The sequence below is a fragment of the Narcine bancroftii genome, chromosome 6 (assembly GCF_036971445.1).
Source record: "Narcine bancroftii isolate sNarBan1 chromosome 6, sNarBan1.hap1, whole genome shotgun sequence".
Lineage (NCBI taxonomy): Eukaryota > Metazoa > Chordata > Chondrichthyes > Torpediniformes > Narcinidae > Narcine > Narcine bancroftii.
The window spans coordinates 169957798-169971047 of record NC_091474.1 but is presented as its reverse complement, the minus strand read 5'-3'; the positions used below and the strand labels follow the sequence as shown (position 1 = coordinate 169971047).

The following is a 13250-nucleotide window of genomic DNA, read 5'->3' as shown; positions in this document are numbered from 1 at the left end:
CAACAATTAAAATGCAGAAGAAGCAATTGGGATAGGATTGAGAAAAGTAAGGAATATTTTAGAATAAATACATAAAAGTGATGGAGAAACTCAGCAGGTCCTGCAGAGACCATAGGAGGCAAATATTTCAATCGATATTTTAGGATGGTAATTTTTCCTCAACTGGATGTTGTCAAAGATGAAGAACTTTAAAGCAACAGGCCCAAAAGTTATAATGTGCAATGAAGTGAATGGTGGCTAGGTCTCCAAAGTAATTAATTCTGAATGAGGGTGTTTCCCAGCTGCCCTAATTCACATCCTTCGAAATTGGGAGGAGATTTAAAAAAATTTTTTTAATGGACAATAATGAATAAAGTGATGGGAGACAAAAGTAGATAATGATCTAAATACAGCAGCATAAATAGGTGTGGAGGAAGTGCCTGATGCCTCCAAAAACTCCAGGAGAAAAATGTTAAGGGCAGAACTAAGTGAAGACAATTCCTTGTAGATGGTGGTGAAGTGATAGAAGAGGAGGAGGAGGAAAATGGTGCTTGCAATTGTTTCAAAAGTTTCAAAAATGTTGTGGATAACACACAGGCATGAATTAATCATAACACAGTGATGGGAATGTTGCTCATTATTTTGATCAGGTATACTGCAAACTGTAGAAGCCATGGATATTTGATTTATGAATTTCAAACATGGAACTGGGAGGAAGGAGGGCACAAATTTTGGATATGGCAGCATTTTCAGTGACTAGCAGTGGAAGCAGTTTAGAGTTGGATTCACAGTGAAGAATGCAATAGTGAACTAGATAGATAATTAAAATATTATTTTAAACACTTTCCTATTGTCAACGTTATTAATGTTCCTCAGAACAAATCATTACATTTGTGCTCGAAGCGGCCTTTTTAGTTTCCAAACTGAGCTGATCATGTTAAAATGTTCTGTGCTGTTTAGAATAAAGGATACAGATGCATTGGTCAGTTAGCAATGAGCTGGGAAATGTTCTTCAGTCACAGAATTCTGAATCTTTGTAATTCTTTGCTTGAGTGGCTTGTGAGTGACAACTTTCAGGAATGCTGGGGATAGATTTTTGGACAAAGAGAATCAAGGGATGGGGGCATTGGCCAGAATATTGAATTGTGTTCTTACTGAGAAGTGAAGTTGGCTTAGGAACCCCTATGGTGTGGCCTCAAGTTCTTTTGGTTCTTTAATGGACAAGTAATTGCTGTTTGTAACTTCTGCATTTTCTTAGCAACTTTGGACGGTTAGTTCGCTGATCACATTTGCATTGATTATTCTCATTTTGTGTGCCTAATGCATTTCAAATGTATGCTTTTTCCATTACACTGCTCCACAATATAATTTTTTTATTGAATCTCATATATATTGCCCACATTTGTCAATGCCTTAAGCCCAGTAAAATATGACAATTATTACCTGCCAGTTTTATTATTGTTATATAAATTGATTTTATTTTATTAATACAAGGAAATAATCCTCCTTTGTGATGATTTAAAGTGTAAAGTTTTGCTTGTGAAAATGTTATTGGAGAAGGTTTAACTTTCAAGTGATGTCAGCTATGATAAATGTACAGCCATTAGGTACTTCAGAACAGAAATTGCACAACTTATTGATTTATGTTCAGATACATACATAAATGAGCTCGTTTTGAAGACAGTCTTGGAACTACTTTTAGTGTACTTTTCATCTGTTTTAATCAGTTCAATTCAGTGGATGGGGGAGGGGTTGTGGGGCAAGGTGGAAGTGAGTTCTGGATGATTTAAAGTAGTGGTTAGGCATTATACTCTGATTTTGGTTCTGTTACTCACTGAGCCTTTATTCATGCTTGTAACAGCTTCGAGTTCCATGAGGCCTTTTTTCACTGTAACTGCTGCTTGTGATCGTTATATAATGAAAAATCAAGGGCATTGCGTGTGATTTTTATTTTGCAAATCTATTATGACAAGGCAATGAAAAAGGACAGATTTGCTGACTGGTATCACTTTTTCCAGAGTTGAAATTGCAGTTGCAGAAATTCTTAGTTTTATAAATCAGTGTTCTTTCCAGACTGCTCACTCAGTCAGTCTGGATAGTTGTGGTGACACGTGACCTAAAAATCAGAGTTCAAATAAATATTTGCTGAGTGAGCTAATTATTTAGTGATTATATTTGTTGTGAGGTTTCAGGACCCTAGCCATTCCCATTGCATGCCAAGGGCTTCATTCAAAGTGTTGAAAAACCATGTTAACAAATTATGATTAAGCTTCACCAATGTGTGGAACATTTATAATTTTAGGGTTTAATTTTTTTTCAATAATTCAGGATTGTTTATTTCATTTCCTTCCTGAATGTGGTGTTTAGAGCAAAGCGAATGTGTCCTCAGGACAATTGCACAATTATTTATGAATGTGGGGCTTAAAACTGGGTAGATAGACCTGTGGCACTATTATATGTAGACATGGAACTTTAAGTTGAACAGGTGTTCTTGTAGAAAGAACATACTTATTTGCAGGCAAAATTATTTTCAAATTTTTGCAGTTTGTTAATGGGTTTTAAGTAACTATTTGGATTATTTTTACAATATGATTAGGAATTCACATGTACCTCCTGAAGAGTGTTCCTGATCTGTCAAACATATGTTTGGGGATTTTTCTTCATTATGATGAGAACTCTTCTGTCATCAGCAAAGGAGATCTTCCTTGGAATACCCGTCCCTTTGCGATTACAGAGCTCGCCAGTACGTTCTTTCTTCTTAATGATGTTCCATTTTGGTAACTGTAAGGTTTAGGTGATGTCTCTTACTGTTTTATTCTTGGTTTTTAGCATCATAATGGCTTCTTTGACTTTCATTGGCACAATTCTGGCTCTAATATAGAAAAATGGTAACTACAGACTTCAAAGGTGATCAAAGGCTTAGAAGCAAGCCGAGCTCTCTTGCACCTTCTCCAATGAAGCAATTAAACATATCCGAGTGCTCACAAACACCTGTGAAGCCAAATGTCCCAAACATTATTGTGCCTTGAAATGAGGGGTCTCTCTATAAAAAGTGCTGTAATTTCTATATGGTCAATCCTAAATGTATACAAATAACCTTGAATAAAATCTGGAATGTGCACTTTAATTGAATGTGAATTGTTTGATAACAAATTTCAAGCTTTGGAGCACAGGGGTAAATAAAAGAAAAAGGTGTCTTTGTCCCAAGCATAATGGAGGGCACATTAAGCATGCAGATAAAGTAAAACAAAGTAATTTAACATTACCACTTATTCAATTAGTTGCCCATGGTTATTCACCTCAAGCATATACTGCAAATGACGTGATTTTATTTGATTTTGAAGTTACATATTGAAAGTATGTTATCGATATTACAAATACACTACTTTTTGGAATTGTTGAATCTGGGATAATCAACATGTATCAGAATGTTTCTGGTCTCAGGCCATTAGGACCAAGTGCTATCTTGCTTGACCTCTTGCATACTGACTCTATGTTCTGGGCACCTGTTTCTGAAATTGAGATGGAGTGAGAGGGTATGAAGACTTGTGGAAATCGGTGGTAGCAAAAAGAGAGGTTGGCAGTGAGTCTCCAGCTCCCTCATTATCAGAGTGAGAATGTTGGATGGTGTGGGAGCAGGTCCCAGAGAACCCACTTGAATCAGCCCAGCCATTCGACAGGTTACTGGGACTTGGTGCCAAGTTGAATGTTGGAGCCAACCATTACAAGCCTAGGTATTAGAGTTTACAAGGAAGCCCCTCCCCAAGGGCACAATAGCTAGGCCCAATCCTGTACTGCTCACTCTCTGCTCTCCGCTGAAAAGTAATGGTTCAAGAGGGACAGCTACTGGAGCCACTGGACAACCCCATTTTAATGGGTATGAAATGTTTTTAAAAGAATAAATTGTTTGTGTTGTCTGGGTTAACCTTGCTCTCATCAGAAAAGCCTGCAAATTACCGACATTAATAAAATTTTCATATATTTTTGCAATTTTGACAGTTTTTATTTTTTGAAAATTTTATTTAAGAATTTTACAAAACCAAAAAATTATATATAATCTAAAACTACCCCACATCCCCCCTCCCACCTACCCCACCCCCTACAACCCTCCCCCCTTCTGATCTTATTTTTAAAAAAAACCACAGTAATACTGGGTTATAACAGGTTGCTGTATGGTGTGCCATCTTGTTACATCTTTCATCACAAATAAAACTTTTACTTAACATCTAAACCCATATATTCCAAATACAGACTCTAAATTTTAACAAAAAAAGAATAATTATTCTGCAAATTATACATGATCTTTTCCAAATAAATACATGATTGAATTTCATTATGCCATCTTTGTATACTCAGTTCAACATCATTTTTCCAAGAGACAGCTATACATTTTCTCGCTACTGCCAGTCCTAGACGTATAAATGCAATTTGAGGTTTCTCCAATCGTAAGCCTGTCATTATTGTATTCATGTATCCTAATAAACATACCCATGGGTCAACCCTTTTGAATAAATCTCGCAATAATTTAATTACTTTTTCCCAGAAGGGCCTAACTTTTGTACATTCCCATACTGAATGCAAGAAGGTACATGTCTGTTTACCACACCGAAAACACAAATCTGACACATTAAATCCATATTTTTTCAATTTTTCTAGAGTTAAATATAACTGATGCAAAAAGTTATAGTTAACCAAACTATATGGTACATTAATTAACTTCGTAACACTATCAAGACACATATTAGACCACTCCTCCACAGATATAGGAATAGATAGGTCCTTCTCCCATTTATCTTTTGTTTTAAATATATCCACCTTCGTTATCATTTCCTGTAGTAACATATACATTTCTGAAACAAATCCCTTTTTCCCTTTATCAACAATTAATTTCTCAAATTTCATTTGACCAGGTAATACTAACTCTCTACATTCTAACAATAAATCTCGTACTTGATAATAAGCAAATAAAGTGTTTTGTGATATACCAAACCTCTCTAAGTCTATTAATTAAAGAGAGAAATAAACCTATTTCAAAACAATCCTCCACTAATATCACACATTTTGATTCCTTATTTCAAATAAGGATTATTCAAAGAAAATGGGATTATCTGGTTCTGATATAATGGTATCTTAACTGAAATTTTACCTTTCGATCCTATAATTTGATTCCATTTATACCATACACCCATTAAATGTTTCAATACTGGCAGTTTACACTGCTGTAAAAGCAGTGGGTTCAATTTGTATATAAAGTGATGTATATTTCTTTCCTGAATCTGGTCCATCTCCACCTTCGCCCACACCGGAGATTGATCAGTATCAAACAATCTATTAATTAACTTTAATTGTGCTGCTTTGTAATAATTCTGAAAATGCGGTAATTAGAGACTGCCTAAATCATATGTCCATGTCCACTTTTGCATGGAAACTCTAGACAACTTACCTTTCCATAAAAAGAAATGAACTGCTTTATTTAATTCCTTAAAATTTTTCCCCTGTATAGAATGGATTGGATCGGAATGGATTGAAATAAATACTGAATACGAGGATATATATTCATTTTAATACAATTTACTCATCCAATCAATGTTAAAGGTAACTCCTTCCATCTATTTAAGTCAAATTTAATCTTATTTAATAAAGGCATATAGTTTAAGCTGTATAAGTTTTATTCTTTATCCACTATTACACCTAAGTACTTAATTTTATTAGACCATTTAAACTTTGTAAGCTGTTTACAATCTGAATAGTGTTCATCTGATATTGGTAATATCTCACTTTTATCTCAATTAACTTTATAACCCGAAATTACCCCGTATCGTTACAACAAATTTTATAATGATTCTAAAAAACTTTTAGGATAAGACAAATATATCAACACATTGTCTGCAAACAGATTAATTTTATACTCTTGCCCACCAATTGTAATTCCCTTAATATTAATTTCTTGCCTAATTGCTTGGGCCAAAGGTTCTATAACTAATGCAATAAGTCACTGCAATTTGTTATAATGCAAAAGAATTGCATCCTATTAAGATTCTATATGCATCTTTTATGTATCAAAACCATAACCATAACATTGAATTATCAAGTGAATAGAGTACTCTGATAGCAAGGTGACAACCACTAACCAAATTGTTTGGAATTCTGAGAGTTGGCTTTGGAAATTGACAAATAGTTCAAATGGATATATTTCTAACTATTTTTCTTTGATATTCTTTGTAGGTATTTTCCACTATTAGATTTAAAAAAAAATCTATAATCAAATTAAAAGTAATTATGTGAAACTATAACAATCTAAAATGTGCTGGGCGTTTTTTTTTCAGCATGTGATTTATGTCACAGTATTTATTTTAACATTTGAATCATTAAATGACAATCTCACAATGGAAAACCGAGTCCTTGAAATTTTCTTATTTTCTTTTATGCCATTGGTGCCACATGTTTAAGAGTGGAGGCTGTGATGTGAAACACTATTGAAAATGGACCTTTGAATGTGACTTTTTCTCAAAACTGTAGACATTTTATTCGACTCAAAGTAAAAAAAAAAATTTCAGTAGTTAGTAATTTTAGCAGTTGTGAAAAAAATAACTTTATTCTATTGTAATTCATATTATGGACAAATTCATTCAGGAAACCATGTCACGGCAACAATAAAAAAAATTGCACATTCTGGAAAGTAAATGAACAGCAGTGCTCCAGGAAACTTGCCAACAAAATGGGCAGGTATATTCTGAGATTTAAGATTGAAACTGTTTTTGTGCAGCACCTTACATTGTACACAGTGATATTGGCATAGTAAGTAGTTTCTTGGGCTTTGGAATTTAGAAATAGGGAAGAGTCTCTGGATAGAATAAGAAACTAATAAATAAAAATGGTTTCAAAAATAGATTTTTTTCCCCAATTGAAGAGGCATAGCGAAGTGAACCATTTGTCATACAGTAGGTAACTTATTGCTTTAAGTCTGGACTTTAGTCACACTCCTAGGAATAGGGTAATATAGGATATCTGAAGGGATGAAGGAAATGTTGAGTCAGAGAATTGAATGTATCACTGTATTATATGGACTGTAATAAATAATGGATTCCATTTCTATCTAGATTTTAGGGTATTTTAATCCATTGAGCAATGACCATTAATTTCTAAGTTTGTCAGAAAGCTTGAGATAGCATAGAATTATAATTTATTGTTTTTTGAAATGGTCTCATGTTTTGAAGAATTGCATCTCACACAGATTTAGGAGATGAAAACATATGAATCCATTTCATCAAGAAAATATACTATATATTTAAACCTCTTCTGCAGTGGCAGGAAAAGAGAATACATCTCTTAATATTCAGGTTTTTGAAACTGTCTTGAATGATTAGGTCTCAAACTCTTGGCTGGTACTGAAAAATTGCTTTGCTATCAATGAATACCTGCCCTTTGGAACCTACTCTTCCATGTAATTAGAAATGTAAACGATAAATTGTCAATTCCTATGTATTTGGTGTCAATCACACTGAGAGATAAACAGTGCTTTTTCCATTTATGTTTCATGGCAGTATATCAGAGCAGTGATCAAACTTTACCCATTATTTCCAAGATAATAATAAAAAACCTGTAAGGCTTATTAAACCATTCCACTTCTATTGTATCTTGTATAAATACAGGTACACAATCCTTTATCTAGAACTCTTGGGGGACAATGTGTTCCGAATTTCAGATTTTTCCGGATTTCAGAACAAAAACCAGCTGTCCCAGATTTAAGCCACCTGAATTGTGCTGCCATATCCACCACCTTCCATTCGTGCTGGAGTCTCTATCTCTTCCCCCACCTGCCCGAGTTGCGCTGTCATCTCTCTCCCCCACCCCCACCTTGCCTGTCTGAGTTGCGCTGCCGTCTCTCTCCCTTCCGCTCACCCGAGTTGCGCTGGCGTCTCTCTCTCTTCCCCCACCTGCCCGAGTTGCGCTGTCATCTCTCTCCACCCTCCCCCACCCCCACCTTGCCTGTCTGAGTTGCGCTGCCGTCTCTCTCCCTTCCGCTCACCCGAGTTGCGCTGGCGTCTCTCTCCTCCCTCCCGCCCGCCCAAGTCGTGCTGCCTTCTCACTCCCCCACCCCAACTGGTGTCTCTCTCTCTCTATCTCTCTCCCTCCGCTGTACCAGCACCAGGAAAAAAAATGCCAGTTTTTGGAGCTTTCCAGATTTTAGATGTCTGGATAAAAGATTGAGTACCTGTATGAATTTAATGTGCAAATGCCATAGGATACAATGAAATTTGCATTTTATTTGAGTAGATGCAGTATAAATGGGAAAATTCTTTGTCTCTCTCTCCATCTTTTTCATTCTGGCACAACTCTCACTAGTGTATTTCTCCCTATTTCCCCACCAGAAGGAGCATGGTTGGTTATTCTTGAGAAGTTTTGAAGGCATTGGGGAAGATGAAGTGTACAGCATGCTGTCAGTCTTGAGTCATTAGTAATTATAATTAGTAATTCCAAATGTCTGACTCTAGGGAACAGATTGGCTTGCAAAGCTAATTGGAGGCATTTGGCATCCAGGTGAATACACTAGTGTCACACTTACAGGCATTATTATTGACTAAATATAGCCCCTTTCACACTTGCATCCCACTAAATTGGCCGTTCAGTGTCCTGGGATAGAAATGGGGGTTTGACTTTTCACACTTAACCATTCCTAACTGGGACAGTGAACGTTTTCACACTTGCAAGAAGCCATCACCAAGGTTAGGACTGCTCTACCTTCTACCACTGACGTCTTGATGCACAAGTGATGGTGGACCTGCCCTAAATCCTGATCAATGTATTATGATCTTATATTTGAACAAAATTAATCATGCCTAATTATAACTTAATTAAGATTTCTGTACAGCACAGTATGAGCCCTTCAGCCCCTGTTGTTATTGTGCTAGCCAATAGAAACCTTTATAAGGGACTGTGGGAAAGTGCCAGCAATAAATAGCAATAGCAGACAATTTTTAAACAGGATGGGAAAGTTGGTAGCATTATAGTGCTCAATTTATATAGCATGGGAAATCTTCGCTAGCACTACAGCACACAATTATATAGCGTGGGAAAATTGGTTGCACTAATTTCGATGCAGCAGAGAAACGGCTGTATGCGCAGGTGTAGCAGTGGAGCATTTCTGAAGGGGTTTCTCTGCTGCATGGCATTCTGGGAAGTGAGGTCCGCCATTGCTTTTTCCCATGATCTTTATAAATTGTGCGTTATAGCGCTACCAACTTTCTCACACTGCTATTTATAGCTATTTATTTCCTCTCTCTCTCTCTCGCTCTCTCTCTCTCTCTCTCTCCCCCCCCCCTACCCTGCTGCAACTTTCCCACAGCAAAATTTATACATTCATTTTAATCTTTTCTTCATGTTCCTGCACTTATGCAAAAACTTGGGTCATTTCAATCCCACACTGCATTTACTTGTTTCACACTTGCCTGATTGCAACGTCTTCAGACGTTGGGGATTGTACTAGGGTTTGAGGCCATCTATCCCTGGTGTGAGATGATGTCATCTGACACCAGCGTTGAGCTCATTTTGTTTTCATACTGGACACTTTAAAGGCCGATTGGTTAATTCCTGGTATCACTTGCAAGCGTGGAAGGGACTTATGATGGTATCTTGAACAATGCTTACACAGAAACCAACAGGCACAATATGTGGGTTAACACTGAGCAAAGGAATACTAATTAGTGCTGAATAACATTGTGAAATGGCAAAAGCAAATTCTAGCTATGTTGCAAACTTCCAAATTCACTGTTACCCACAACTAAGTAGTTTCCCATTCTTTGATTGTGACTCAAATGACTCACAATAGATTGTGTAGAATCAGAAAAGCAGCTGTAAAATCACATGAATTATCTTAGATCGGTTAATAAATCAATATACCACACATCAGTGATCTTGATTTTCAGGGAAGTGCTTGTTGTTTGATATCAACATGTTTAGGTTGAAATGAACATAATAAATTTCATCAACATTACTTGGAGCCTTTTAATAAACATAATAATCTGCAGAAGAAAAGAGATGAACTGAATTCTCAATGAGCTCTCAGGTTAGCCAGGCAATTTTCATTGCAAACACACTGGAGAGTTTTACTGTCCACTAACTTTTAATCACATTTGCATCCCCTCTAGATCATTTTCATTCATTGTTGGGCAATTTTTCAGTTACCATTTTATCTGTATTTGTGGTTGGAGAAAATCAGTCAGCAAGAGAGTTTTACTTTTAATCTATTATATTGTTCTCTTCTGCTTTGTTTTCAATTTCAAGTCATTCAAGAATGTTGAAAGAACCTAGTTTAAACAGTGAAATCTGTGAAGTTCAAAGCCACTTCGATTACTCAGGGCTCAATTTGATGAATTGATTCCAAATCATTGAAAGGGTGCAGATCAAACAATATATTATTACTCTTTTTTCGTGAAATTCCAATCAAAGTCACAAACTCTAGCCTTTCACTGAAAACTTTTAGTAAAGATTTACCACCAGCACAGCAACTGACACTTTTTTAGGTCATACTTAGGGTATCATAGTGGCATAACTTGTATAGCTTCTGCCTAACAGCTCCAGCTATCCAGATTTAGTTCTCTCATCATCAATGCCGTCTCAGCAGCACACATTCAAAAAAAACTGTCACAGGATAATCTTCCTGTGACCATGTAGATTACCTCCAGCTATGTCTGCTTCTTTGTACATCCCAAAGATACATGGGTTGGCTGGTCAATTGGTGATGACAAAATATCTCTAGCGTGCAGGTGAATAGTAGAATCCGGGGGAATTGATTGGAAACATGAAAGGGAATTCATGTAACTGAGTGGAAAATCAGTGCCAACTGTGGGTTGAATTGACCATTTTCTTGTTATTTGACCCTATAGCATGAGATTGATGACTCCCAAGTCCCTTGTACCTCCTAATCAATGTCCATCCTGCATGCAACACTCCAAACCATTTGGCCAAGTTGTCATTATTTTATTGTCAGTGAAACCACTGTTTGCAATTTGTAATCCTTTGTTGCAGCATTGACTACATTTTAACATTTTAATTAGTTGTAAAATGCATTGAAACATCCTAAAGTAATGAAGGGCAGTAAATAAATCTAGATTTATTTTTTCCCTTTCTTTTCTTCTGTCAACTGGTCTAAATAAAATTTGCAGCTCAGTGCATTAGGTGCATTCTTTGGTAATCTGGTGGTGGTAAATGCACTGATATAACATAATAACATAACATAACAATTACAGCACGGAAACAGGCCATTAGGCCCTTCTAGTCCGCACCGAACCAAACACCCCTTTCTAGTCCCACCTCCCTGCACACTGCCCATAACCCTCCATCTTCTTCTCATCCATATACCTGTCCAACCTTTTCTTAAATAATACAATTGACTCCGCCGCCACTATTTCTCCCGGAAGATCATTCCACACGGCTACCACTCTCTGAGTAGAGAAGTTCCCCCTCATGTTACCTCTAAACTTCTGCCCCTTAATTCTTAACTCATGTCCTCTTGTTTTAATCTTTCCTCCTCTTAACGGAAATAGTCTATCCACATCCACTCTGTCTATCCCTTTCATAATCTTAAATACTTCTATCAAATCCCCTCTCAACCTTCTACGCTCCAAAGAATAAAGACCCAATCTGTCCAATCTCTCCCCATACTCCAGATGCTTAAACCCAGGCAACATTCTGGTAAACCTTCTCTGCACTCTCTCCACTCCGTTTATATCCTTCCTATAATTAGGCGACCAGAACTGCACACAGAACTCCAAATTAGGCCGCACCAACGTCTTATACAATCTCAACATCACCTCCCAACTCCTATATTCCATGCAATGATTGATAAAGGCCAGCATACTAAAAGCCTTCTTCACCACTCTATTCACGTGAGTTTCTACCTTCAGGGAACGATGTACCGTTACTCCTAAATCTTTCTGCTCTTCTGTATTCCTCAATGCTCTCCCATTTACCACGTATGTCCTATTCTGATTCTTCTTACCAAAATGAAGCACCTCACACTTATCAGCATTAAATTCCATCTGCCATTTTTCAGCCCACTTTTCTAAGCAGCCCAAATCCCTCTGCAATCCTTGAAAACCTTCATTATCCACTATTCCACCTATCTTAGTATTGTCTGCATATTTACTAATCCAATTCACCATCCCATCATCTAGATCATTAATGTATATAACGAACAAAAAAACTTGAATCTTTCTTTGTTCCTATAAAAGGCACATGTTATAGCTTTAATAACCTAACTTTAAAATAAATCACACTGATTCGTTCATGCAGTTTGAGCATTGTAAATATTTGTTAGCCATTTCTGATTACTTATGAGGGTGGCAGTGATATGACTTTTTGAATTGCTGCAGTCTGTGTAATGAAGTTATTCCTATAACAAGATAAAGTAGGGACAAGGATCCAGTAATGATGATACTGATAATCAGAGATTAAACAATAGCAGTGTTGGTGAATGCCAGGGAGTTTGGCTAAAAGAGTAACTAGTTCTGCAGAACGTCTTCAACACTAAAACTCAATCCCATTCCATGGTCAAAGGATTTGTTACTTCTGCTGTGCTGAGCATTTCCTTGATAGCATATTGAGAAAATCAGATTTTTTGGAAGCCTATCATCTATGCTGAGTCAGCATTTTTTAATAATTGCAAACGTGAACTTGGAAAATAAGGATGATTCATATGAAGCCTTCTCTTGTCTTTAGTTAATTTCCCACCACCAAATAATAAAAAATGATGGGATGGATTTGCTCTGTTTTTGTACCCTACTCTATTTCTGCTTTATTGCACAGCAGCAGTTACTTGGAATTGGCATGCATAACTCTTCAAGGACCGGACTTCCAAATGCTGTTAATTGAATAATGTTGAAGGTTGACATATTATAATTAATTTCCAAAACCATCAAACAAAGCGGTTCACATGTTGATATTTCGGTGTAAAAGTCAAGTCTTGAAATCCTCAAAAATGGTGGGTAGACTTGTATGCCAGATAGAAAAATGAGACCTTAAATTCAACTCAAAAAACCACTTGACGCCAATTTGGTGCAAATCGACCCTCGAAAAAACAAAAAAAAACTCAACAAATTTTCATGCTACCAGTATATTAGAACGAATTTAAAAAAAAATACATTGAGAATCCTTCAAAATCACTATCACTATCATTGAGGCAAAGATTTCGGGAAGCACATCCGGAGTCAGTTTGAACTGACTTCATATGAGACCCAGTCTGTATCTGATGAGGCAGCTTCTACTTTGTT

At 36.5% G+C, this 13250-nt stretch overlaps 1 protein-coding gene across 4 annotated transcripts in view; it reads left to right on the top strand.

Moving 5' to 3' along the window:
* The window catches only part of supt3h (SPT3 homolog, SAGA and STAGA complex component), a 495649-nt gene that overhangs the window by 159650 nt on the left and 322749 nt on the right, over nt 1–13250 (top strand). Inside the window, exon 2 of one of the 4 annotated variants that reach the window (XM_069886705.1) lies at nt 5483–5574. The exons of the other annotated variants lie outside the window; for them this stretch is intronic. The gene's annotated coding sequence lies outside the window, so the exon portion shown is untranslated. The remainder of the gene's footprint in view (nt 1–5482; nt 5575–13250) is intronic. 4 annotated transcript variants of the gene reach the window in all.